The 26,543-nt window shown below is 32.2% G+C and overlaps 1 protein-coding gene across 7 annotated transcripts in view; it reads left to right on the top strand.

The window, feature by feature from the left end:
* Positions 1-26,543, top strand: part of LOC114332012 (uncharacterized) — a 431,454-nt gene that overhangs the window by 181,822 nt on the left and 223,089 nt on the right. Inside the window, exon 1 of one of the 7 annotated variants that reach the window (XM_050645486.1) lies at positions 3,119-3,298. The exons of the other annotated variants lie outside the window; for them this stretch is intronic. The gene's annotated coding sequence lies outside the window, so the exon portion shown is untranslated. Of the gene's footprint in view, positions 1-3,118; positions 3,299-26,543 lie in introns of those variants that run through there. 7 annotated transcript variants of the gene reach the window in all.

Below are 26,543 nucleotides of genomic sequence, written 5' to 3'. Positions count from 1 at the left end.
TTTGAATCCTTTCTCTTAACAGATACTGAATTCAATAATAGTGAGATAGAACTTTGATAGAAATTCCCATGACAAAAAATAACTTCGAGATAGAACTAAATATCATTAAACAAATAGCAGTAAACAACGGCTATAACGAACAAACAGTTAACAAAATTTTAAATCAAAAACTCCATAAGAAAGCCCTGAAATTAGTGTATCCACCACCACAGAAAGAATCCAGTACCTTCTGCTCTCTCACATATACTGGCAAGATAACAACAAAAATAGCCAGATACATAAAAAGAAAGGAATAATACATAATCTAAGACCAAAATTAGCCATTTACCACCCATGGTCAGTATCTCGAAAAATAACTGTTATATTGGGGATTTCTAATGCCGATAATAAAAGTTGCACTATTTTTTGTTCTTTAAAACATTTTGATCTAAAACTTTAGAAAAAACTTCTTTGTACTCTCTATTTTAACATACATGTGATTAAAAAGCTAAATTTCAAACTTCGTCGCTCAACTTTTGCAATTAAACTTTGCAATTCAGGAATCTGCACCTTTCACTTTAAAAAATTCATAACTTTTATTAGAATAAGACTGAAAGCTTGAATTAAGTACCATTTTCTTAAGAAAGGTGAGAAATATATGCTGTAAAAATTTCAGAAAGAAAATATGAAAACGGAACAGAGTTGTAGCGAGGTAAACGCAAGAAAACGTGATCTCTTTTTTTTTTATTTTTAGGTTTAAATTGCGATTTTGACAATGTTCCCCCAAATAAAATTCAAAATAAACCTCATTTTCGTTTTCAGCACCTTCGAAAATATAAAGTATGAATAAAATTAGCCATTCACCTCTCTGTGGTCAGTACCTGGTCATTATAGGGGTATCTCCCGATCGCCTATAGTGATTTTATGTATTTGTAAAAATAATTCTCGGCAAGCTAGAACCCAATTATCGTTTTTAAAAAACTACCACCAAAGCAGCTATTTTATACATTATATTTATTAATAAACGTAAAAAACCAAGTTGCATGCCTCGTCCTTGTACCATAACCCTGAATGTTTGTTCTGAGTGTAAAAATTATCCTTATTAGTCTGTTTTGCCTGTAACTGAAGTACTTTAACGTTAGTGGTGAGGATAGATACATTAAGGAAAACACAACTGACAATATTTTTTCCGTCACCTTCAATACTAAGCATTTATATGAATACATCTTTCGTAGGGGAGACTTGAAACAGAATCTAAAATTTAAATAAAAACATTAAAACAACACTAGGGACATATTAACATGACAAGCACTTAACTCATGTTTTAATAAAGCGTGATTTCAACTACATAAGTAGGTACATTTTATTTAGGTGGTTCAATTAATAACGCGCGCTAAACATGCCCTAAAGGCACGGTTACAAGACAAGCGTTTAAGGTGCGTTTTGATAACGCGCGATTACAACTATATACTACATTTTATTTACATTTAATTAAGGCTGTTCACATGCTAAGCAAAATTACACACACATCGATTTTATATCGGCCGACCAAATTCCAATAGCGAACCACATGTGAGAACGGGACATTGCACACACACATACCGCTGATGGGTGCCGGTAAAATCATCACTCGTCAATATATTTTATCGGCCAATTCCAGTCGACTGATTGGTGAAATTGTAGGTACTACGTGTTAATTTTAGTACATACTACGTTTTAGTAGTGCTTGCGATATAATTACGATTGCAATGGGAGATTTTCTTGATAATGATGTAATAATTTCGTTAGTGAAGTCAAGATCTCTATTGGGGGATAAAACTTAAGATACACTTAAGGACAAGAATCTTACTAGGGATTCATGGAGAGAAGCTTGCTGCGCCCTGAAAAACGATTTTGAGATTATGGAGTATAAAGAAAAAAGTGTGTTTAGGATTCGTTAGTCATGACAACAAAGCAACTGATTGTATGCAACCTGCTACCAGTAAAATATCGGCCGATTTTAAACTGGCCGTCCAAAATCGATGTGTGCGCAAATAGCGTATTATGTGCTAACGCGCGTTTATCGTTAAACGCGAGTTAGTATATGATCGGCCTGAATAAAATATACGTAAATTGTATGTATCTGTAATCGCTCGTTATCAAAACGCGCGTCAAGAGCTTGTCGTGTGAATGTGTCCTAACGCGTTTAATACAACAGCTAATAAAAGCACATACAAGAAAAATACGACACAAAATATTAAATTAGTTAACAAAATATTATAAGGCAACGAAATAAGAATTGTTCACAGTATTCTGTGGCTATATCTGGAATATTTTCCTGATGTAGTTCGGAAAAAAACAAAAAACAGATCGATTTTTATCTTCAAATTTTAATTTTCCTGTTGTACATCTAGTTATTTGTGTAAAGCCTTGGTTTCCTAGAAAGCGGCACCGAGAAACTGCGAGCGTAACACTGCGATGAATGACGTCATAAAAACTGTACCACGCAAAATAATAGCGGTGGTTTCCAAGGATGCGTTGGAAGCCACCGCTTGCTGAGTTTTCACATTCCATTGCCGCAGTGAAGAACCTTGAATTTTTCACCATAATCTGACGTAATTCATCGCAGTGTTACGGTCGCAATTTGTCGGTGCCGCTCTCGAGGAAACACAGGCTTAAGGGACCCCTCTGTCTATGATGATTATATTGAAATACGCAGTTTCTTCGAAAAAGTTGTGAAAACGAATTGTGACGAATAAAAAAATTTAAAGAAATATTTAATTTATTATAAAAGGTTAGTAATCCGTAAAATGTCATTTAAGTCTGTTTACCTTAACAAATAGCAATTTATATTTGTTTATTAGACAAAAAACTGTCACAATACAAACATAGTACCATAAAGGGCACTGATAATAGTATTATTCTTGTATTACTACTCTCCCCCAATTTTTGATTCTCCCAGTCTACTTTACCTTGACCATCTTATCTATTAATGGTAGTTCTGTTTTCTGTTTATAACAATTTATGATGAGAGCATTCTGTAAAATGCTAAACGTTGTTGGACTCTGGCTGTAGGTACTCATTCATACCTGATCGTGCGCACCTCAATTATTTAGTACACATGTTATTTTGCATTTCCAGTATTTTTATGACCGCTAGAGTGAAACAAAGCATGTGCTGAGTGATAGTACTTTTTACTAGATATTTATGTTGTGTTTGTGGTACCTGAAACGTTTTGTGCTTTAATTAATTTTGTGATAATACCGGCGGGTCACCTTTTTTGAAACGACTTTTTTTGGATTCGTCCATGGTTGAACACATTGTATAATTAAAAAAAATAGTATGCGTAATAATTTATAGCAAAAATCAGTTAAAATTATCGGCTCTTTTAGCTCTAATATTTTGTCAGTCAACTGCTTTTTATTCTCGAGAAACGAGATTTTTTGTCTGCTAGGTCCCTGCTTTTTTAATTTAACTTGTATTATATGACGTACAGTAATACATTTTCTTCATATAGTACGTTGTTTAACGGAAAATTATTGCAAAACCTCTAAATTTTAAAGAACCCCATGGATTGATATGAAATTTGGCGTACACATAGCTAATAAGTCAAAGAAAAAAAGTGATATTGTGCCGACGTGTGCTTTTGCCCTGGGGGTGAGTTTCACCCCCTCTCGGAGGTGAAAAAATATATTTCCAAAATAAGTCCGGAAATGGATAAACTGACTAGTTCTAAGCAACTTTTGTTCTACAGAATTTTTTCACTAAGTCAATACTTTTCGAGTTAGTTGCGAGTGAATTATGTCAATTTTTAACAAAATAACCACGTTTTTAGACGGTTTTTCATGAATAACTCAAAAAGTAAGGATTTTGCCCAAGAAAAAGAATCTTAGCAAAAATATAGCCTGTAAAAATCTGAAAAAAGGGGTGTATATATTAGGTCTATCTACCTAGTAAAATCAGAGTTATAGCTAATAAAAAATAGGTTCATATTCGTCAAATTCCAAATCGAATACTTTAACCTGAAATAACCAGAAAATTAAGCACCTTTTGGGGAAAACTCATTAAAACTATTTTTAAGTATTTAAAAAAAATCGTTATTTTTGTTTAATAAAAAAAATGTAGCGTCAAAAGTAAACAAGTTACGCTTAAAATAAAGTTGGTCCCTGTACTTCGGTAGAAAAATCGGCAAAATCTCCCCTTAATTAGCATCTCAAATGAACTTAATCGTTACCACTTCACAAGTTTCTTCACTCGTATCTGTATTGTTTATATGATCTGTAAGTTTCGTCTGTTTAAAGTCGTTATTTTTGAAGGGGCTGTAGTTAAAAGTGCTTGCACGAGTCACTTATCACGAGTGTATGCAAATTTAGAAACACCATATCTTAACCAACTTTTGTCTTACAGAAAAATAAAAAAACACAAAATATTCAAAAAAGCAAAGCCGACATTTTTTATTCTTTGAGATTTTGGTATATCTAACAATTTTTAAGTTATTTTGAAAAAAGAATTTTTTTCAAAATTAAAAATTTTAACAATTGTACTTTAAAACCAATTTTTTTCAAAAATACGCATTTTCTAATCGATGAAACTTACAGATCATATAAATACAATATCAGTAAGTAACTTGTGAAGCGGTAACGATTAATTCCATTCAAATTTCTAATTAGCGGATGATCTTCCCGTTTTTTTGCCAATACAAAAGGGACCAACCAATATTATTTTGAGCGTAACTTGCTTACATTTGATGCTAGAAACTCTTTTTAGAAACAGGAATAAAGATTTTTTAAACGCTTTAAAAAGTTATAATGAGTTTTCTCCAAAAATTGCTTCATTTTTTGGATATTTCACGTTGATATATTCTGTTTGGAATTTGGCGAATTGACCTATGTTTATTAGCTATAACTCTGGTTCTGCTAGTTCTAGAGACCTTATGCATACATTTAACATTTTTTAACATTGTTTATGGACTATATTTTTTCTAAGAACGTTATTTTTTTCGATAAAATACTTCTTACTTTTTGCATTATTTGCGAGAAACCGTCTAAAAACCGTCAAATATTAGAATATTGAAGGTCTTCACTGTACTACTGCAAGTAGTCAGAACTAAGACATCGCTGGCATATCTAATATTTTTCATGACTACACCATTCACAATAATACCTTTTGTTGTCTCAATTAAGGCTTTCTTAAATATTCCTATGAATACAAGTTGAGTAGAGATGAGAGTGTACATCCTTGTCTAACTCATCTTTTTATATTTATTTCATCCGACAGTGCTTGTTTAACTTTTGTTCTTACCACTTAATGCCAGTCTTTGTATTTAAGAACACATTGCAATTCGTAGAAGATTTTGCTCCCAAAAGCTGAAAGATCCAAAAGCATCCAAGGCGCATAAATCAGAGGTAATACTGGCGATATTGTCAATATATCATAAATTGTATACAGTGATGAGCGCACTAATAACCGGCAAAATAACGCAAAAGATGGAAAACATATTAAGTTGTGAGATAAAAAGGGATGAACCTAGTAGAGGTGTTAAATTTAACGATAGTAACTTAAAAATTGACATTATATTGATTGTTTCCCACCTTTAGATGTATCGGACGAGTTTGAGAAATCCCACTGTCACAGTGACAATTTTAGTTGATATACGCTGTGAGCTCGTATGTAGAGGGGATATTTACAAATTCGCGACCGCCAGTAGTGGCAAGTCTGTAAACGTTTACCGGAAATTTGACATAAATGTCAAAGTGATTAATTTAAAATTAAAATTAAAAACTTGATTTATAAAAAATATTAGTTGGTCAAAGCTGTGGTATATATTTTTACCTTAAACATACTTAGGTTTTAAATACTGAATTTAAGTTTTTTTAATGTTCCGTAATATGTAATTAAAATTTAATCTAAAAATCTTAGCGCCATCTACACGATAATTGTGAAAGTATCCGAAGTAAGAAATTCATATTTTGTCAATAGAACGTCAAAATGATTAGCATAATTTTAAAAAAACCTATTACAATTTAATTACTTTTTTGCGTTGTAAATGATAAGCGATAGCAGTTAAATAATAAATTTAAAAATTACCGGTGAAAGTTGAATTAGTAATCCGCTAGGAGCGCCACCAGCGAAGCTCAGAGCGTATACTCCTCTGATACGTCTAAAGGTGGGAAACAATCAATATAATGTCAATGTTTATGTTACTATCGCTAAAATTAACACCTCTACTAGTTTTATTTCTTTTTATCTCACAATTTAATATGTTTTCCATCTTTTGCGCTATTTTGCTGGTTATTAGCGAGCTCATCACTGTATAAGTATTTTGTATTTGTGAAGTAAAAGTCAGACTTACTCTCAATCTTTATTATAACTTCCGACGACCGGTTTCGCTCTTTAAACTTTGTAGAGCATCTTCAGGTCAAAGGTAACAAGTTACAAAAAAAAATCATTTTGTAACTTGTTACCTTTGACCTTTGACCTGAAGATGCTCTACAAAGTTTAAAGAGCGAAACCGGTCGTCGGAAGTTATAATAAAGATTGAGAGTAAGTTTGACTTTTACTTCATTTAAAATGAACTCTCACATGCAACCCATTCAATATTTTGTATTCTTTTATTTTCTCATTATTTTTCGCTGCAGTGAAACTCAGTCTAATCTTGGGAGCTTATTATCTATAGTCGGATCTTAAGTCCTCTAAACTTATCGTAGTAGTAGTAGTAGTTCTTATTAGATTCCTAAACCTGATATTTATTGTCACGTGGTGTGTTTTATTCTTGACAATGCTCTGATGTCTATCGGAAGGCGATTGCCATTTTTTGTGAAGTTTCGTTTTATTCCAATATAATTATAAACGAAGAGAGACAAATCGATAGAGGGACAAATTTTAAGTAAAATTTGTTATATCATGGTATTAAAATAAATCAATTCTTTTTGAGTTATTAAAGATCAAAGATTTGTCTATTTAAGAGCATATGTGTGAAGTTACGGATGATAGAAAGAACATATTAATTAATTGTATGTTACTAAAATATTATTTTTTATTATTTCGATATTTAATTGAATTTTTTCTATCAACATAAACTGAATATGTTCAGAAACTGGGGGTGTCCAATAATGGGTACATTTGACATAATCGAATACACTTTTGCTAAATTTATGATATCGAAATAATATAAAAATAATATTTTAGTAACATACAATTAATTAATATTATGTTCTTTTTATCATCCGTAACTTCACGTATGTGCTCTTACAAATCTTTGATCTTTAATAACTCAAAAAGTATGGATTTATTTTAATAACATGATATAACAAATGTTACTTATAATTTGTCCCTCTATCGATTTGTGGGGTTATTTTTAATAAAATAGTTTTCACCCCCGAGAAGGGGTGGTATCCACCCCCAGGGTAAAAGTGCAAGTTGGCACCAAATCATTTTTATTTCTTGGGGTATGCTCTAACTAGTCACTAATTTTCATGCAAATCGTGGAGGTTTAACAAAATAGGAGGTGAAAACCTTTAAAGACTACACTAACTTTCCCCTTTCATCCCTTATTGCTACTTCCTGTATCCAGTGAGGTGTCAGCCTGAAAGGGGTCATAATTATCAATATACAATTGACACATTTCACATGCCAAACTCCATATTACTTATGACGATGATTTTTCGGCTCTAGCTCTTAGACTATTAGTGGATCACTTGCTAAATAAGATTCTGAACTTGAACCAAATTGTTAGTGAATACGACGCGTTGGGTTTTTTCATTCAATACGACAACATTGTACTATTCGGCAATCTGGTAAATGCAGTTTTTTTGCAGATGTTTTTAGTTATTTTTGTTGTAGTTCCTTTATTATTACTATTCACTACTCTTTCATTATTTAACAATTTAAAAAAGTATTACTTGTTCCGTTAATAGCTCTAGATGTTCATTCATCTGGCTTCTATATTGTAAGTTCTCCGTTTCTTGTACTTTCTCTACATGCTCTCTCTACTCATTTCCTAATTACTTAGTGTCCTAAATTCCAGCAATACGGGCAACCAGCCTTTTCTATCCTGGGCTGTTCTCATGGACTTATAGAATAACTTGTCACTGGCTTTCTGCACTTTTTCTGTTCATCAAATATGTGTGAGCATCCTCTGCCTCTGCGACCTTCAAGTTTTCCCGAAATTATAAGTCTTTTAAGATTATCATTACTTCTTTTTTTTCATTTTTTTTTTGTTTATTGACCTTGGAACCACATCTATTAATTTATATCACTATCACTATCTGTAACAAGCTTGATATTTCTTCTTTGGATGCAGTTCTTAGAGTTGTATCGTCTGCATATCTGAGGTTTGAGATATTGTTGCCTGTGATAAAGATACAGCCATTCCTTTTCATTCCCACTTGCCATTCCATTTATGCCTAAAATAATATAGGTACACCAAAACTCAAATTTAGATAATTATCCAATAAATAGTCTTGTAAATGTCATATATTCATTACTAAATTAGTGTTAGTATTCTTATCGCAGAAAACAAAACTAGTTTTACAGGTGATGTTAGTTAAAATGCAAAAATTTATTAACAGAATTAACTAATTTAAATTGCGTTTTATTTATTTATCAAAATTGTGTAGAACCATTCACCTATCCTATGTTGCCAACTTTGTTAATTTGTTATCACTGGTTCGGGTAGTGAAGGTTTCAGATCCAGCTTTATGTTTTTTAGGATAGATAAATTATATTATTGCATTATGTTTATTTTTGTTTACGCTAGTATACATAGAACAGGCTCAACGTATTGGCCCAACGTTTTTTATGTATAATTGGTTTAGGTACATTATTTAACTAATAATTTTCTATCAAACCTCACGTTAATTCATTCATCTACACCAATTTTACGAAGGGTGTATCCATCTCTTCCCCATTGATTTCTAATACCGGCCTTAGCTAAATACAGCTTTTATTTTACTCACTTAGTTCACCATTAAAAGCTGCTATATAGAAACTCTGTTTTCTTTCATCTGTCTTAAATCTTTTTCTTTAAAAGCATAACAGCTTATTTAACACTTTTCTATAATAATGAACATGATAAGCCCCGAGTCTTAATCCTCACTGAACCTAGTTTTATTTGAAGTGTATCAGTATCCACATCAACTGTTCTAACAATACCAGCTGCTTCACTATCACAGTTTAAATATGGACAAGAATAAAAAACCGCTAAACGCCGTAAAAATGAGTGGCGCACACATTATTCCAGCTACAAAAGACCTGATATGAATATTACGTGGCGCGAAAATGTATTTTCATTTTGATGCAAAACAAAATTCTAGTTTTATTTTAAAAGATTGTTCCATAATATTTGCTAAATATGAAGTAAACGCGCCACAAAAGAGAAACTTTGATACATTTTGAATTTTGAAACACTTATGTGGCGCGTTTACTACAAATTTAGCAAATATTATTGAAAAATATGTTAAAATAAAACTAGAATTTTGTTTTGCATCAAAATGAAAATACATTTTCGCGCCACGTAATATTCATATCAGATCTTTTGTAGCTGGAATATTGTATGCGCCGCTCATTTTTACAGCGTTTAGCGGTTTTTTATTCTTGTATCAGGAGTTTTTCAAAGTTATTTATAAATTAAATGTATGAAGTTGAAGAGTGCAATGTTTCTCGATTACACGTTAAGCTTTATAAATGGTCGCTTTTGTCGCATTATCTTCCAAATGATCTAGTGTCGATCGAATGTACACTAGATTTTTTTCTATTCGAAATAGATTGAAAAAAATATTGGGATGGCCGGTATAACCCGGTCTATATAGACATTTCAAATAACAAAAATTGCCGGAGAGCCAAATTTTGGTGGAGAGCTAGGGTATACCATAACAAATAAAGTTTAAAAAGTCCCCATCGATCCCATGTGTGCGTCAAAAGTTATTCGGGGTCAAAGGTCAAAATTTGAAATTTTTTGGATTTTTTTCGAAAACGGTAAGTTTTATCAAAAAAAAACCTTAAACCAAAGTTGTAGATCTTAAAATTCTCTACAAAAATAGTCCCTACTATTTTTTTCCTAAGAGTTGCCATTCCTGAGATATCGCGATTCAAAGAGTCACATTATACATGATATGCACACGTTTCCACACCACCTACTGTGAGGTAGTGTACTCGGCGCGATTTTTTTACCGTGGTTTCCCCTGTAGGCCTACTCCACTAACTGTTTTGACAATTTTAGGATAATTTAAGGAAACAATACCGGTCAAGTTCTAGATATTACCTTACTATTGATATTGATTATTGATATTGCTATTGATTATTAGGTTAACTATTGTTTTGATTTCTTTGGATATTTTAATCAGATTCATATTCTTGAAAGTCTACTTCAACAGTCAAGTCTTCTTCGATTTCATCTTCTTCCTCTTCCTCTTGCTGGATGTTCAAAAATTGTTCAAATGTGACTGAGTCATTGGTCTCTTCATTAAAATCACAGGAGTCTTCCTCTGTTGTACTAAACTGGACATTTGAGCAAGACTGTCCTTGGCAATTGGTACACACTAGAGAACACAGCAACCCGACTTTTTTACATCCACATTTGGCACTACAACCTTTATTGCAATTGCAAAAAATAGTGTTAAGGAGTTTTTCTGGAGCAGGTGGGAGTAAGGTTTTCATCGGTTCCAGAGTATTATCTATTAATTTCCAACCCCAGTCTTCTGGATTCAGTTCATTGCCTAGCCATGTTTGAACTTGATAATATACTCGATACAAATGTTGAAAAGCAGATGCTGATGTTGGAGGGAGACATGATAGTTGTACTTGTTTCTTGTTTCGCGTATTTTTTACAAAAGTTAAGTATCGGTATTTATCAAGACAAATAATTTTTTTGGAGCTCCATAAACCGCAAGAAGAAAGCGAATTCCTTCCGTAATTATTGTTTGCGGTGTAGTATCAAGTTCTGTAAAAACTTTACAGCCGTCAGTCAAATCTTTTTTTTTCGAATAATTTAAGTAGTGACGTTTTGCCCCTTCTGTACATTGCGGACGTAGTGTCGCAGCCGGTTATCGCTTGTAAAAATAAGATGTACTTTTGGCACTTGGGATAAGCCGATAAACTATTCGAAGATATATCTCTGTTCGCTGTTGAGCCCTTCCAGGTTTCAGAAATAAATAACTTTATCTACTGGAGTCCTTGCAGTAATCAGTACCAACAAACCAACATTTTCACCAACTACGATTGTTGTGTTTGTTGCCTTAAATTTTTCAATTGCTGTCTCAATTATAAGGACATCTGCGTCATTTTTAGCTTGTTTAGCTTTGTAGCCAAATAACGGTAACGGTACTAAATGGTAGACGCTTGTAATAAGTACTTATATTCACTTGAACTGAACCTTTAGCACTAAAAGAAACAGATAATATTATGAACCAGACCTACGGACAATACTGTAGCCATTGCCTATAATAGACAATCTGTTCTTTTTTAAACAATGGAATAGCCAAATGTTTTTCAAGGCCACGTGGATAGAGGAAATTCAGTTTGGGACTGATTACCTTTTGAAGAAATATTTTCAGAATAGTATAATATACTATGTAAAAGAGACACAAATGGGCATTTATACTTATCTTAAGGGCCACATATGTATATACGTGGCTTATATGTGCATATAATGTATAAAGTAACTTTTAAAATCGCGATATCTCAGGAATGGTAACTCTTAGGGAAAAAATTGTAAGGACAATTTTTATAGAGAATATTAAGATCTACAACTTTGCTTTGAAGTTTTTTTTGATAAAACTTACCGTTTTCGAAAAAAATCCAAAAAATCTCAAATTTTGACCTTTGACCCCGAATAACTTTTGACGCACACATGGGATCGATGGGGACTTTTTAAACTTTATTTGTTATGGTGTACCCTAGCTCTCCACCAAAATTTGGCTCTCCGGCAATTTTTGTTATTTGCCAAGCATTTTGATGTCTAAGTTGACCGGATTAGTAAATGAACTCGGATTGCCCGTTGCCAGATCAAATTTAGCGTCGTAACCACTACAACTACATAAGCCATTTCGGGAATAGTCGTTAATTGGATTATATATTTGCAGCTTAGTAACTTCTAAACGGCTTAACCGATTTTGATCACTAGACATGAGTTTGAAACGTATTGACAAGTAGTATCTGATGCATCTAAGGTCAGGTATGATAACTGAAGCAATTACAGGAATTATTAAGCTTGAAAAACCGCTTTTCCCAAAGGAAATAGATTTGATCATACTTATGAGGCCCATAACTTAAAAATTCGATTTTTTGCGGATATGGGGTATACACGGATAGATTCGTCTAGAGTTCTTCTAAAAACTCTCAGTTATTGGCGCAATTCGTAGGTTGAAATTTTGAGTAATTGTCGAAAAACTAAAATTTTCAAAGCTTAGTTTTTCAGTTTTTCGGCTATACTGAGCCGTGTGTATGTCTGATCCTGACCTCTTAGACACCATTTGAAAGCTTAACTCAACACTATTGATTTGGTGGATTTGCGGGTTTCCTGTCTCTTCTTGAACCGAAGATATATACCCCCAAAAAATATGCGGTTTTTTACCTACCAAGTCCTATAATAGCTGGCTTACGGGTGGTCAAAAGTCACAAACTACACCGGTTCTGAACCGGCCCTGCCCCTCTTCGAACACAGAAAAAAAAATTCAGATCGGTTTAACTTTTCCACACACATCCATACATACATATCCACAAACATTTTTTTAAATAGAAATTGAGTCATATTTCTCAGCTCGGTAACTTTTGAATGGTATAACCGATTTTCAAAATTAGACATGCATTGGAAAGGTAATGATCAGTACTATTAGAAGCCGCATAGGTCGGTCTTAAATTTTCGAAGTTTTTGGGAATTTTTGGGGACGAGAACGAAAAACAGACCCTAAATAGGAGGGGGGGGGGTAAAATCCATACCCTTGGACCAAAATTGATAGTTGACATATGAATGGGTGAGTCTTTTCCTGAACTCTAAGATGGGAGTTGGCATAATCTTCAATTCAGTCAGATTTAGAAAATCGAAAATTTCGTGTATATGTAGTGTCGCGTGTAGGAGGGTGTTGGTGTGCTCCACTGGCGAGAACTGCTGTTCTCTGGTAACAAGATTTTTTATATTGTTAGAGAAAATTTAAGATTCTCTTTATTTTCTTTAAGATTTAAATAATAATATATAGGATGGGCCAACGCAAACAGTCCACCTCGATATTTGGCAGTAGTTATAGAAATTTAAGGAAATGACGAAAAAGGTCGATTTTTGATCTAACGGGTGCATCTTTTTAAGATACCTACATCCGTCATTTGTCAACTTGCTCCCTTCCATTTCCCCAACCGCTTATTTTTGAATAGGGGATATTCCATGCGCGGTACATAATTAGAAAGGCATTTAGATGGAGTTTCAGACATAATGTCGGTCCAAGATTTTTTTCGACATTTGCACGGTCTTTGCAAAAAAACTGTTAACACGTTCCGTGCGGATGGCATACGTGTGAGCCACATGATGCCTTTCATATACGCCGGACGGCGCGCATAATAATATGTCATTGATTATACACATTTTGAATATGTATTATTTTTGTCAGTAATGCGTATAAGTCTTAGGATCAGACACCCGCACGCAATGTGTTAATTAGTTAATTCATTTGAAGTACAACACCTTGTGGTATATTATGAACCCTCTGTATAAATCATAATTTAAATATGATGTTATTAACCTTTAGGGTATTGAACACACATAAAAACAATAGCTTATAGTTTGTATCACATGTTTATTACGAGTGAACTTGAACTATATTTGTTATGGTTCAGATAGGTATAAAAACACGCTGAGCAATCAGTATGGATAGAGATATACAAATAATTATTAGAAGTTAGTATGTAGTAAGGCGAGGCGCTATGAATCATTAATGTTATTGTTTAGATATTGGATACCAGTGAATAAAATATAATGTATTGTAAGACGTGTTTAGTCTTTTTAATTAATTAGAACCAGAAGGCAGTATTTAATATATATATAATAATATATATATAATAAACCAACACACTATTTAATACATGGCTGATCCTGCAGATTAGAGGAGGTCTTCTGAAAGAAGCAGAGATGGCGGTAACAAATTGGAAACGGAGACGGCGAAGATGGACCAGGACGAAGATGCAGAGAACCCAGGGAACAAAGACAAAGTGATTAAATGTAAGTAAGAATGTCTATCTTTATTAAAAATGCTTCCCTCGTTTTATATTATTATCAAAAATTGAATATTTATCTTTGCTGATGTTTGAATAATTTATGAAGTATCGATTTTTTTTTATCTATGAATTTTGAAACATGAAGTGGTTTTTTGAATTGAATATTTTTATCAAAGTTTATTATATATGTTATTATTGAATTTTTATTGAATTTTGAATTTTTATTGAATTTATTTGAAAAATCTCTATCCGATTTCGATTTTTAGTCCGGTTATTTTTGAATATTTTATAGAATCTCGAATTTTTTTTTCAAAAATTTCTATCGAATTTTGAGATATGAACTGATTTTGAATATTTTTATCTAACTTTGCATATGCTATTTTTTTTATTGACGAATATGTATACTATTATTGAATTTTTATTAGCCAGTTGTTTTTATTATTGATATTTATTGATTCTATAGATACATTTTAATCGATTTTGTGTTAAATTTTGTATGATATGAACCTGAATTAATATTTTTTGAGTGATAAATGATATTTTGTAATAAATAATGATTAGTGATGACATACGATAAACATTGCTATAAGCAAGATATATATTTTTAACGAACCGACCTGATGCGTCGAGATAAGGAATTTGGAGAAGAACTATATAGATAAGAAGAAGAACTAACAATATTATAAGCTAAATATTATGAGGCAACAAGAAACCCACGGCTCTTGTCAAATTAGGAAGTGATTTATAGAAGCTTGAAAGCTTATTAGAGACCCACTCTGTGATTTGAAAGGTACTTATTTTATTCATGATTATTCGTGAATAAACAACGGCCTCAAAGCAAGGGATTAAGGTTGTGACATTTTTAGAAGAATTTGAACCGCATAAAATACCTATTTCGTGTTTTGAGTTAACTATACCACCTTAATGGTGCGTACAGATCAGGGCGAAAATTCGGGTTAATATTGGCGGAGAACTAAGACATCCGAGTGAAACCTCTTTTATTAAGGTAAAACGAAGGTATCGGAGCTAGTATATGAAGTGATGATTATGATGTTATATGAAATGATATATGAGATAAATGATATATGATTGTTATATGAAAGATGTATATGAAGATGAATTATGTACACTGTAGAAGTGTTATTATGTGGAGAAAATGAAGAAATATAGTTGTAGTACCAGACAAGAAGAAGAAGAGAAAAAAAGATAATTTTTTTATTAAAATATGTGGGAAAAATGAAAGAAGACACATAAAAATTGCAAGAAAAGAAGCAAAATTAAGAATAATATCAAATAAGTAGCTAATCATTGAATTATGTCTAAGAATTAAAGCTGTAAATTTTTTTTTATAAATAACTTATTTTTAAATGTAGATAATGAATTCAGGTTAAATTTTCGCGGAAAATGGAAGTATTTGAATTAAGGATAGACAATATCTTACAATAGTGTTAGTAGATAGTAAGCAAAGGGACACAAAAAGTGAAATTTTTAGACATTTAGCAACAGAGATTAAATCTTTATTATAGCTACAAAAGATTTATTAGAAGTTTAGAGAAATATTAGAAATTTTTAGAGAGATTACATTTATATTATAGGTACATTATTTTAAAGTTAGTAAGACATATATAAATAAATCAAAAGAAGACTGAAATAGGAATTATTAATAGAGTAAAGGATACATTTTTTTTACTTATTCGAGTAATATTAGCTTAGCTTAGGACTTTTAGTTAGATACGAGATTTTTAGTTAGGTAGATTAGATTATTCCCCTGCTTATAGGAGATGCATATAGGCACTAAAAGACTATATTAAAAATCCCGATAGGTTTAGTCACTGTTTTCATGTGGACACTGTTTTGTGAATGGAGAAAAGACTCAAAAAGCAAGACGGAACAGAAAGTGAATTAGTGATAATAATAAACAATTTTTAGGATTAAAAAAAACTCTGAAACGTACCATGTTCCAGTTAGTTAGGATAGTTAGGAAATTTAATTTTTGAAAATAGTATTAGGTAACCATAAACATTTTGTAAAAGGGAAAGAGGAATATACCGTCAGATATTCTTCTTCTCTTCTTAGGACTTTCTTTTTTAAAAACGGCGGAGATGTGGTATATTATGAACCCTCTGTATAAATCATAATTTAAATATGATGTTATTAACCTTTAGGGTATTGAACATACATAAAAACAATAGCTTATAGTTTGTATCACATGTTTATTACGAGTGAACTTGAACTATATTTGTTATGGTTCAGATAGGTATAAAAACACGCTGAGCAATCAGTATGGATAGAGATATACAAATAATTATTAGAAGTTAGTATGTAGTAAGGCGAGGCGCTATGAATCATTAATGTTATTGTTTAGATATTGGATACCAGTGAATAAAATATAATGTATAGTAAGACGTGTTTAGTCTTTTTAATTAATTAGAACCAGAAGGCAGTAACAACACACTATTTAATACAACCTCTTAAAAATGAAACGTAACGTCTATGATTTGCTAATATGTCATTTTTTCTGTCACATTAAAAGTAAATGTGACGTGACAGGAGAAATTATATGTTATCAAACCATAGACGTTACATTACTTTTTTATTAGGTGTTGGGCTTCAAATAAGTATTAAGTATATTGACACTTTTTTTGCAAGGACGGTGGAAATATCGAAAAAAGAAATCGTGAACGATCTTTTTGTCTGAATGCTCCATCTCAATGCCTTTCTAATGATGTGCCGCACATGGTATATTCCCTATTTAAAAATAAGGAGTTGGGGAAATGGAAGGGAGAGTGTTGATAAATGACAGATGTGTATATCGTAAAAATGTGTCCCCCTTAGAACAAAAATCGACCTGTTCTGTCATTTCCTTAAAATCTATTAACTACTGCCAAATATCGAGGTGGACTGTATCCTTTGGCCCACCCTGTATAAAAGGGAAAAACTAGAAGTAGTCAATTTACATCATGATCATCAATAGCTATCCCATCCATCGTTGGATATAAACCACCCTTAGGTGTATCCACTCATTTATGTTCGTTGTATTTTGCATCCATTCGTGATAAGCCATTCGCTTGATGTCATCAGTCCTGGTTTGAGGTCTGCCTCTACTTCTCTTATTTGCTCTTGGTCGTCATTCAACAATTCGTTTCGTCAAACATGCCTGATTGGGCCAGTTTTACATACCTGCTATCGAATTTAAAAAAACGTGGGAGCAGATCATAAAAGAATATAACAAAATCGCAATATACATACCTACATATAGTCCATGTGGTGAGACCACTCCCGTCTGAAAAAATTTCTGATTCGGTTTCTTTGTGGATTCCTGTTCAAAAATGTCCCCTTTAAACAAATCTGAAGGGTGCCGGGCGGAATTTTTGGGCAGAAATTGTTTAAACAATTTTTTTAAACAAATACAAAAGATCAGGTTTTTTTTGCTCTGTAACATATATTTTTAGGTTTTTTGGGTCATTCTAGACAAGAAACGTATCTTGTAATTTTTCTCAAAAATTAGTAGTTTTTGAGTTAAACGATTTAGAATCTAAAAAATGCGAAAATACGCATTTTCGAAGCTTAAAAACTCATATTTAAATTACTATTTTTGAGGTTGCCATATACTTAAATTGAAGACTAGACATTCAGCTTCAAGATTCTGAAGAGGGATTGCGTCTAACCTTAATTTGTACTGTTGCTTTTAAATTGTTAAATATGCGTGTTTATCCAATTTTTTTGTCGGTACGGCGCGCTCTATTTCAAAAATCTCCTATTTTCCTCCAAAAAAATATTTTTTCTAGATTCTTTGGGATATTCTAAATAAAATAAGTTTCTTGACATTTTTCTCAAAAGTTAATAGTTTTAATGTTATAAGCGATTTAAAATCCGAAAAATACCAAAAAACGCATTTTCGGATTTTAAATCGCTTATAACTTTAAAACTATTAACAAATGAGAAAAATGTCAAGAAACTTATTTTATTTACAATGTTCCAAAGAATCTATAAATATTATTTTTCGGAGGAAAATAGGAGGTTTTTGAAATAGAGCGCGCCGCAACGGCAGAAAAATCGGAAGGACATGCATATTTACCATTTAAAAAACAAACGGTTTAAATTAAGGTTAGACGCGATCACCCTTCAGAATCTTGAAGCTGAATGTTTAAACTTCAATTTAAGTATCTGGAAACCTCCAAAATACTAACTTAAATATGAGTTTTTAAGCCTCGAAAATGCGTATTTTCGCATTATTCAGATTTTAAATCGCCTACAACTCGAAAACCACCAATTTTTGAGAAAAATTACAAGATACCTTTCTTGTTTCGAATGACCCAAGAAACCTAAAAAATAGAGCCAAAAATCGTGATCTTTTGTATTTTTTGTGATTTATGGTATAAAGCCAGTACAGTAATTTTTTCCTTGTGATACTTTTGTATTTGTTTAAAAAAATTAATTGTTTAAAATGTAATTGTTTAAACAATTTCTGCCCAAAAATTCCGCCCGGCGCCCATCAGATTTGTGTAAAGGGGACATTTTTGAATAGGAATCCACAAAGAAACCGAATCAGAAATTTTTCCAGACAGGAGCGGTCTCACCACATGGACTAATATATAGTCCAGAGAAATAAGGTTCTTGTCGGGACACTTGAGCAGCCAGGTTGCAAATGGGTTTTTTGGGTACTATATACCTACCTAATACATTATAAATACAAAAATGCCCGTCTCAGTCCGGACGAGAAATTTAGTTATTAACAAATATGGGTCAAAAATGACAGTTTTTTCGTTTAAATCGCTACAGGTAAGAATAGGGTAATTAAATATCTTATTTATAGTATTCTTCTTTTAATAGATGAGCCAAGGTTTTAAATGGCAGTTTTTGAATTTTTTTTTGATCTTTTGTTGCTTCGAAAATTGCAAAATAAAACTAAAATTTCGAAAATAAAAAATTTGCTATAACTTTTGCGAAAATGGCCTTAAGACTTTTATATTGCATAAACAGTCCTTGCACTGCACAAAAAATTAAGATGATTCGTCAATTAGTTTAAATTTTATTAAATTTGTTTATCGCAAAGAGTTTTTTTTTCGCAATGTTATTGTGTAGAAAATAATAACTCTATAGGAATTCTGTGGAAACCGCATGAAAGAAGAATAGTTATATTTTCAAAGTATTGAAAAAAAATCAATAAAACTAGTTTTTGTCACTCCGAAAACAGTTTACTAAAATAGAGTCATTTTTGGCTTATAAACAATTTGAATAGCTTTGTTAATATTGACTGTATGTCTACTTTTCAAAAGCTGGTACTTTTACACGAATTTTCAAAAAAAAAAACAAAAAAAACTTTTTGTCTAGGTTAATTAGGGTCAAAGTTAGCCACTTTTATTATTCAGTTACTTTTATATACATACAATTCTCCTGTAACAGTGTTAGTTACAATACTACTTCGAAACGGCTTGGCCGATTTTTATGAAATTTTACACGTATATCCTATAGGACTGAGAATAGGTTTTAATCTATTTTTCATACCCATAAGTTATAAAGGGTCTGCCCCTCTGACATTTTTTTAATTTTTTTGGACAAAATTACCTATCTCAATTTTACATGATGTAGAATTAAAAAATATATACATCCCTTATTTTTCGCTCTTCTATCACCAACCCCTATTTGTTAATAGCCATCTATATATTTTTACATGTATAAAATTCTCCTGTTACAGTGTTAGTTACCATACTCCTCCGAAGCCGCTTGACCGATTTTTATGAAATTATATATGTATATTCCGTAGGTCTTAGAATCGGTCGTAATCTACTTTTCATATCGCTGAGTGATAAGGACGGTCCCCCCTAACACTTTGTAATGTTAGGTGGGGATGTGTATATATAACGTGCTCTATAAGACTACGAATACATACTAATTAAAAAAATTATGATCAAAATCCAACAACAAGCTCCGTCGATATTAATCTCAGCATATGTTTGAAGAATCAGTTTCATTTTTTGACTGCAAGGATTTTAATAATTCCCGTCCACCGACCAGGAATGGATTTCGTTAATACGTCATTTTTAAAGCTTTTTTAACCACTCTGTTGAGGTTCAAAGTTTACTAAAACTTTTACACATAAACTATATACCTTCAACTTCAAAATGGCTCTAGTTATGTAGCTTAATTTTCATAAACAAAGTAGCCGTCAATTAAATAAAAAAGTGGTTAACTTTAACCGTAATTAACCTAGGAGAAAAGTCTCTTTTTTTGAAAATTCGTGTAAAAATACCAGTTTTTAAATCCTTCTGTAGTTTTAGCCAACAGTCAACAAAGTTAATCAAATTGTTTATAAGCCAAAAATGACTCTGTTTTAGTAAAATGTTTTCGAAGTGATAAAAATGACTTTTTAATGATTTGTTTAAACACCTTGAAAATATGACTACTCCTTTTTCATGTGGTTTCCACAGAGTTGCTATATCTGATTAATATTTTCTGAACAATAATATTGCGAAAAAAAAGCTCTTTGGGATAAACAGATAGAATAAAATTTAAACTAATTGACTAATCGTCTTAAATTTTTTTGTGCATTATGTGGACTATTTGACTCAACTTTTTGTGCAATATGAAAGTCTTAAATTCATTTTCGCCAAAGTTATAGCAATTTTTTATTTTCGATATTTTAGTCTTATTTTGCAGTTTTCGAAGCAACAAAAGATCGAAAAAAAAATTTAAAAACTGCCATTTAAAACCTTGGCTCATCTATTAAAAGAATAATACTATAAATAAGATATTTAATTACCCTATTCTTACCTGTAGCGATTTAAACGAAAAAACTGCCATTTTTGACCCTTATTTGTTAATAACTAAATTTCTCGTCCGAACCGTGACGGGCATTTTTGTATTTATAATGTATTAGGTATATAGTACCCAAAAAACCCATTTTCAACCTGGCTGCTCAAGTGTCCCGAACATGGTATATTTTTGCCTTATTTCCCTGACGTAATAACTCAATAAAATATGGAACACATGCAGTATATCAAAAGCAACAGAATATAAAATATCCAATTGCCTGTATATTTTACTGGCAATATTTACTGGGAAATTTTATGTTATTGGAAATAAACCACAATTTTACTTTAAATACGTTTATTTTGACATTTGGATTTCCACTTCAGAAATCGTTCTCAAAATACGAAACATTAATAAATTAAAAACACATTCTGTTTTTGTTCATTAGTAAAAAAAATATTTTAAGGGGGTAGAAGCAAAATCTTGGTCCAACGCTATTTTAATGCAATTATTTTTTTCGAATCCTGAGAAAACTAATAAGTATTTTTGAAAAATTTAAACGCAGAATGAATAATTACATTATTGTCGAGGGCCGAAAGTCCCTGAAAACTTCTATATTGTTAATCCAATGTACTCTAATATTTTAATGGGGGACTTTCGGTCCTCGGTAAGAATGTAATCTTTCATCCTGCGTTTAAATTTTTCAACAGTATTTATTAGTTTTCTCAGGATTCGAATTCATTTAAATAATATTGGACTAAGATTTTGGGCCTACCCTCTTGATAATTTAATTTTATATCCGACTTATTCCTATTGATAATTATTCAGATATATACTATACATTTTAAAGTAGATGATTTTAAAATGATATTGTTAATACACACACCGGCAAAATTAGCCGAACACCTTAAAAATGGGACATGTTTGATGTCTCGAACTTCCTAAACCAGTGGTCCGATTTGAGTGATTCTTTCAGTATGTTATAGCCTTATTATTTAAAAATACCATTTTGATAATATTGTTGCTAGACAGGTAAATATCATTTTATACCGGGTGTACCAATCATACTGTGTTTTTTTTTTAAAGTTTGGAACACCCTGTGGAATATTCTAGCATATATAAAATATTAAAATTAAAACTCGATTGTAGAATTAGGCTTTCTTAACATTTTCCTTGTCGATTCATTTACTTATGTGGGATAATAAAAAAGTTATGTGCGTTAACAACTATCCACGTTTTTCATCAATAAATCCTAATAGTAGTGGAGGAAAGTATGCTAAATTTGCAGTTACTCGAGCGTTATGAAGACTTATTGGATTATGAAGAGTACGTGCTAAAACCAGAAAAAGGTTAAGTTAAGTTTTCCATATAGTGGGGGACTTTTCATTTTTTAATTTAATTTTCCATTTGAAACAATCGTTTTTTTCCGATTATAGAGCGATCTATCCATAATTCGAAAAAATGTGTCGAATAAAAGATGCCTATTTTTACGTAAAGAATCCAAATCTGTAATAAAAATTGGGGGCTCCTATTTAAGATTTTAAATTAAATCCCCCACCCCCACCTCCGTGGGGGCTCATGTTTGGTGTCATTCGATAGATTTTTCAAAAATATTAAATACGTGTATTTTGCAATTTTTCGATCTGATGTTCACTTTTCGTCGATGTTTTATATAAAATTTGTAAAAAAACATGCAAAAATAAATACTGAATATTACAATGCATGTGCGCTCAGCGTTTGGCATTAAAACCCCCCTCGAAGCTAGTTCAGTTGAAATCCACGGGAGGTCGTCATTGTGACATCGCTTACATCGCTTATTAATTTATTTATTTAATACATCTATTGAATTACTTTCTTCTTCTTCTTATGCAATCCACTAATGGATGTTCGCGATCACGTTTGACCATTTTTCTCTATCCCTTGCAGTATGTATTAGGTCTCCTATGTTTTTTAGTCCTGTCCATTGTTTGACATTACGGAGCCATGACATTTTCTTCCTGCCCACTCTTCTTCTTCCTTCGATCTTTCCTTCAATTAAGGTTTGCAGAAACTTATATCTTTTCTAATTATGTGTCCCAGGTATGCCGTTTTTCTCTGTTTAATTGTGCACATCAGTTGTCGTTCTGTACCAATTCTTCACAGGATTTCTTCATTTGTTATTCTTGCGGTCCAGGGAACTTTAAGGATTCGTCGATAGATACACATCTCAAATGCCTCTAGCTTATTCATTGTGTTTATTTTTAAAGTCCATCCTTCCATGCCATATAGGAGCACCGACCATATATAGCATTTTGTGAATCTTAATCTTAGGTTTAGGTCAAAGTCAGAGTTCGTAAAGACGTTTCTGAATTTCATGAATGCACTTCTGGCTCTTTCTATCCGACATTTAATTTCCATATCCGACATCCAGTCTTCACATAGCCAGGTTCCCAGGTACTTAAACTTTCTTACGCGCTCTACATCTTGGTTGTTATATGCTAGTCTTGCATTTTGATGTTGACATAATTGACGGCTGATTATAAGGAACTTCGTCTTTTTTATGTTGATGCTAAGTCCCATGTTCTCGCTATGCTCTCCAATTTTATTAAGAAGGTTTTGGAGGTCTTCTATATTGTCTGCTATTAAGACCGAATCATCCGCATATCGTATATTATTGACCCATGTACCATTCACTTTGATGCCGCTTTCGCATTCCTCAAGAGCTTCCTGGAAGATACTTTCTGAATATAGATTGAACAGTAGTGGGGAGAGAATGCATCCCTGTCTTACACCTCTGAGAATTTTTTGAGCTTGCGTTGTTTCATTATCCACCTTGACAACAGCTGTTTGATTCCAGTAAAGAGCCTCTATGCAACGAATGTCTTTTTGATCTATGTCGAGTTGTTTTAGTATATGTACGAGTTTATGATGTTGTACTCGATCGAAGGCATTTTCCTAATCTATAAGCACATCATTACATCTTTCCTTTGATCGTAACAGTTCTGAGCTAGCACTTGGGTTGCAACTAGTGCTTCCCTGGTACCCAGGCCTTTTCGAAATCCAAATTGTGAGCAACCAATAACCTTATCGCATTTTGTGGAGATTCTGTAGTGAAGAACTTTGAGGAATATTTTTAAAGAATGGCTCATCAGACTTATCAGTCGGTTCTCTTGACATTTTGTTGCGTTGTTCTTTTTTGGCAAAGGGATAAACGTAGATACAAGCCATTGGACAGGGAATTTTCCTTTTTTATAGATTTGGTTGAACAATTTTTGGAGTATCGTAATTCCCTCTTCATCTAACAATCTGAGTAACTCAAGAGGAATTTTATCAGGTCCAACTGCTTTCCCGTCTTTCGAGGTATTTATTGCTCTAGTAATTTCTTCAATTATGATCTCGGGACCAGATAGGTTGTTAATATCTATCACTTGTTCCTGAACGACTTCTATCTCAGGCCTCTCTTCTGCAAAGAGATTTTTGATGTATTTTTCTCATATGAGTTTCCTCCCTCTATCATCTTGTGCCATTTTTCCTTGGCGTGAATTACTTTAGGCTTGTTTATTAAACTAAGCAGATATGATGGTAGGGGAGCCCAAGCGGGGATTTTCGCAGTTACTCGAGCACGTCAGATTATCACATGTAGAAAAACCTTGTACCCTGTAAATATACCTATACCATATATTGGTTCTTAACACCGGGGAGTTCATTAAGGGGGGACCGAAAAAAAATCTATGCTTAGAAAAGCTGGAAATCGCCAGATTAAGATAAGGTAAGTTAAGTACATACAAAATAGTGTATATTTTAAAAATCAGACGATTTGAGCGGGGCGTAAGAAAATGGGTGAGGTACAAAGTTTCACAAAAAAAGCGAATATTTCGCGAAATAAACGTCATATCGAAAAACTAAAAAAACTTTATCGAATAATACGAAATACGTCACCCCACGGAGAGGGGTGGGGGTAAATTAAAAAATTGTAAATACTATATTTCCTGAAATGAACATCAGATCGTAAAACTGCAAAATACACGTATTCAATATTTTTCAAAAATCTATGGAATGGCACCAAGCACGTCTCCTCACGGATCTGAGGTGGGGGGTTACTTTAAAATCTTAAATAGGAGGCCCCAATTTTTATTGCAGATTTGGATTCTTGACGTAAAGATAAGCAACTTTTATTCGCAACATTTTTTCCAATTATGAATCGATGGCGCTATAATTGGAAAAAACAATTGTTGAAAATGGAAAATTAAATTAAAAAATGGAGAGTCCCACACTTTATGGAAAACTTAACTTAATTTTTTTGGTTTTAGCACCCACTCTTCACAATCCAATAGGTCCCCATAACGCTCGAGTAACTGCAAATTTATCATACGTTCCTCCCCTACTATGAGGATTTATTGATGAAAAACATGGCTAGTTGTTAAAGCCCATAATTTTTTTATTTTTTAACATAAGCAAATGAATCAAAAAGAAAAATGTTAAGAAAGCCTAAGGCCATAATTGGCTTTAAGTTCAATATTGTATATTTGCTAGAATATTCCACAGGGTGTTCCAAACTTTAAGAAAAAACACAGTATGATTGTTACAGCCGGTATAAAATGATATTTACCTGTCTAGCAACAATATTATTACACCGATATTCTCAAATAATAAGGCTATAACATACTAAAAGAATCACTCAAATCGGACAACAGGTTTAGGAAATTCTAGACATCAAACATGTCCCATTTTAAGGTGTTCGGCTAATTTTGCCGGTGTGTGTATATTTGAAATATGTTCCTGGGTCGACTTTATTGAATGCTGGTTCATTCGATTACATTAAATTAACTAAACCTAGAAATACCCGTTAGAAAAACCATAGAATGCGGCTTGTCTTCAAAAAGCCAACTTATATTTTTATATTCGATTCGTTTTTTACAGAAAGTACTTAATATTAAGTAGTCATTATTTCCCATGACTTAAAATCTGTATAAACATTAAACTGTTCATTGTGTACAGCTTCAAGGTTAATCAATATCAGGTGGATTATATAATTGGAACTTCTTTTGAAAACATCAATAAACCAATTATTTATTAGTTGCAAAAAATTGTTTTTAATTTCATTTTTTATCTTTTAAAATTGTGTAAGCCTACGATTACTTCTTGTTTTTTAACTAATAATAATTTATTTACTACATTAAATTTTTATGACTTACATGACAACTTGATAAAATTATAACAACACAAGTGTCTACAATATGGACTCAACTTCCTTAAAGAAATGAAATTTATGTTTGATGAAGTAACATTCTTATTTTTCCTTCCTGTTCTTAAAAAGTTGTAATGGGATACTTACGTGTCATCAGTTGTCTCCAATTATCCTTGTTCTCGTGTTTTGTAATTCTGTATACTTAGATCTAACAAAATCTTACCTGTTAGAGGACAATTGAGGGTTAACTGCAAAACTCACGTTCTCCACTTCTTTCAAATACGACTTTTTAATTGATTCCATCTGTACATAATGAACTACATAATTTGTAATATAGGATGATAACCAAAAGTAACAATCAGCCCTGTGGTATATCACTCAAGTTAAATAAAACGTAAAATTATCCTGTTGTTAAGTTATAATCGTCGAATTGGTGAAATGTATCAATATTTTTTAACTTAAC

Source organism: Diabrotica virgifera, chromosome 1, assembly GCF_917563875.1.
Source record: "Diabrotica virgifera virgifera chromosome 1, PGI_DIABVI_V3a".
In the NCBI taxonomy this organism is placed as follows: domain Eukaryota; kingdom Metazoa; phylum Arthropoda; class Insecta; order Coleoptera; family Chrysomelidae; genus Diabrotica; species Diabrotica virgifera.
This window is presented reverse-complemented; position numbering and strand designations above follow the sequence as displayed.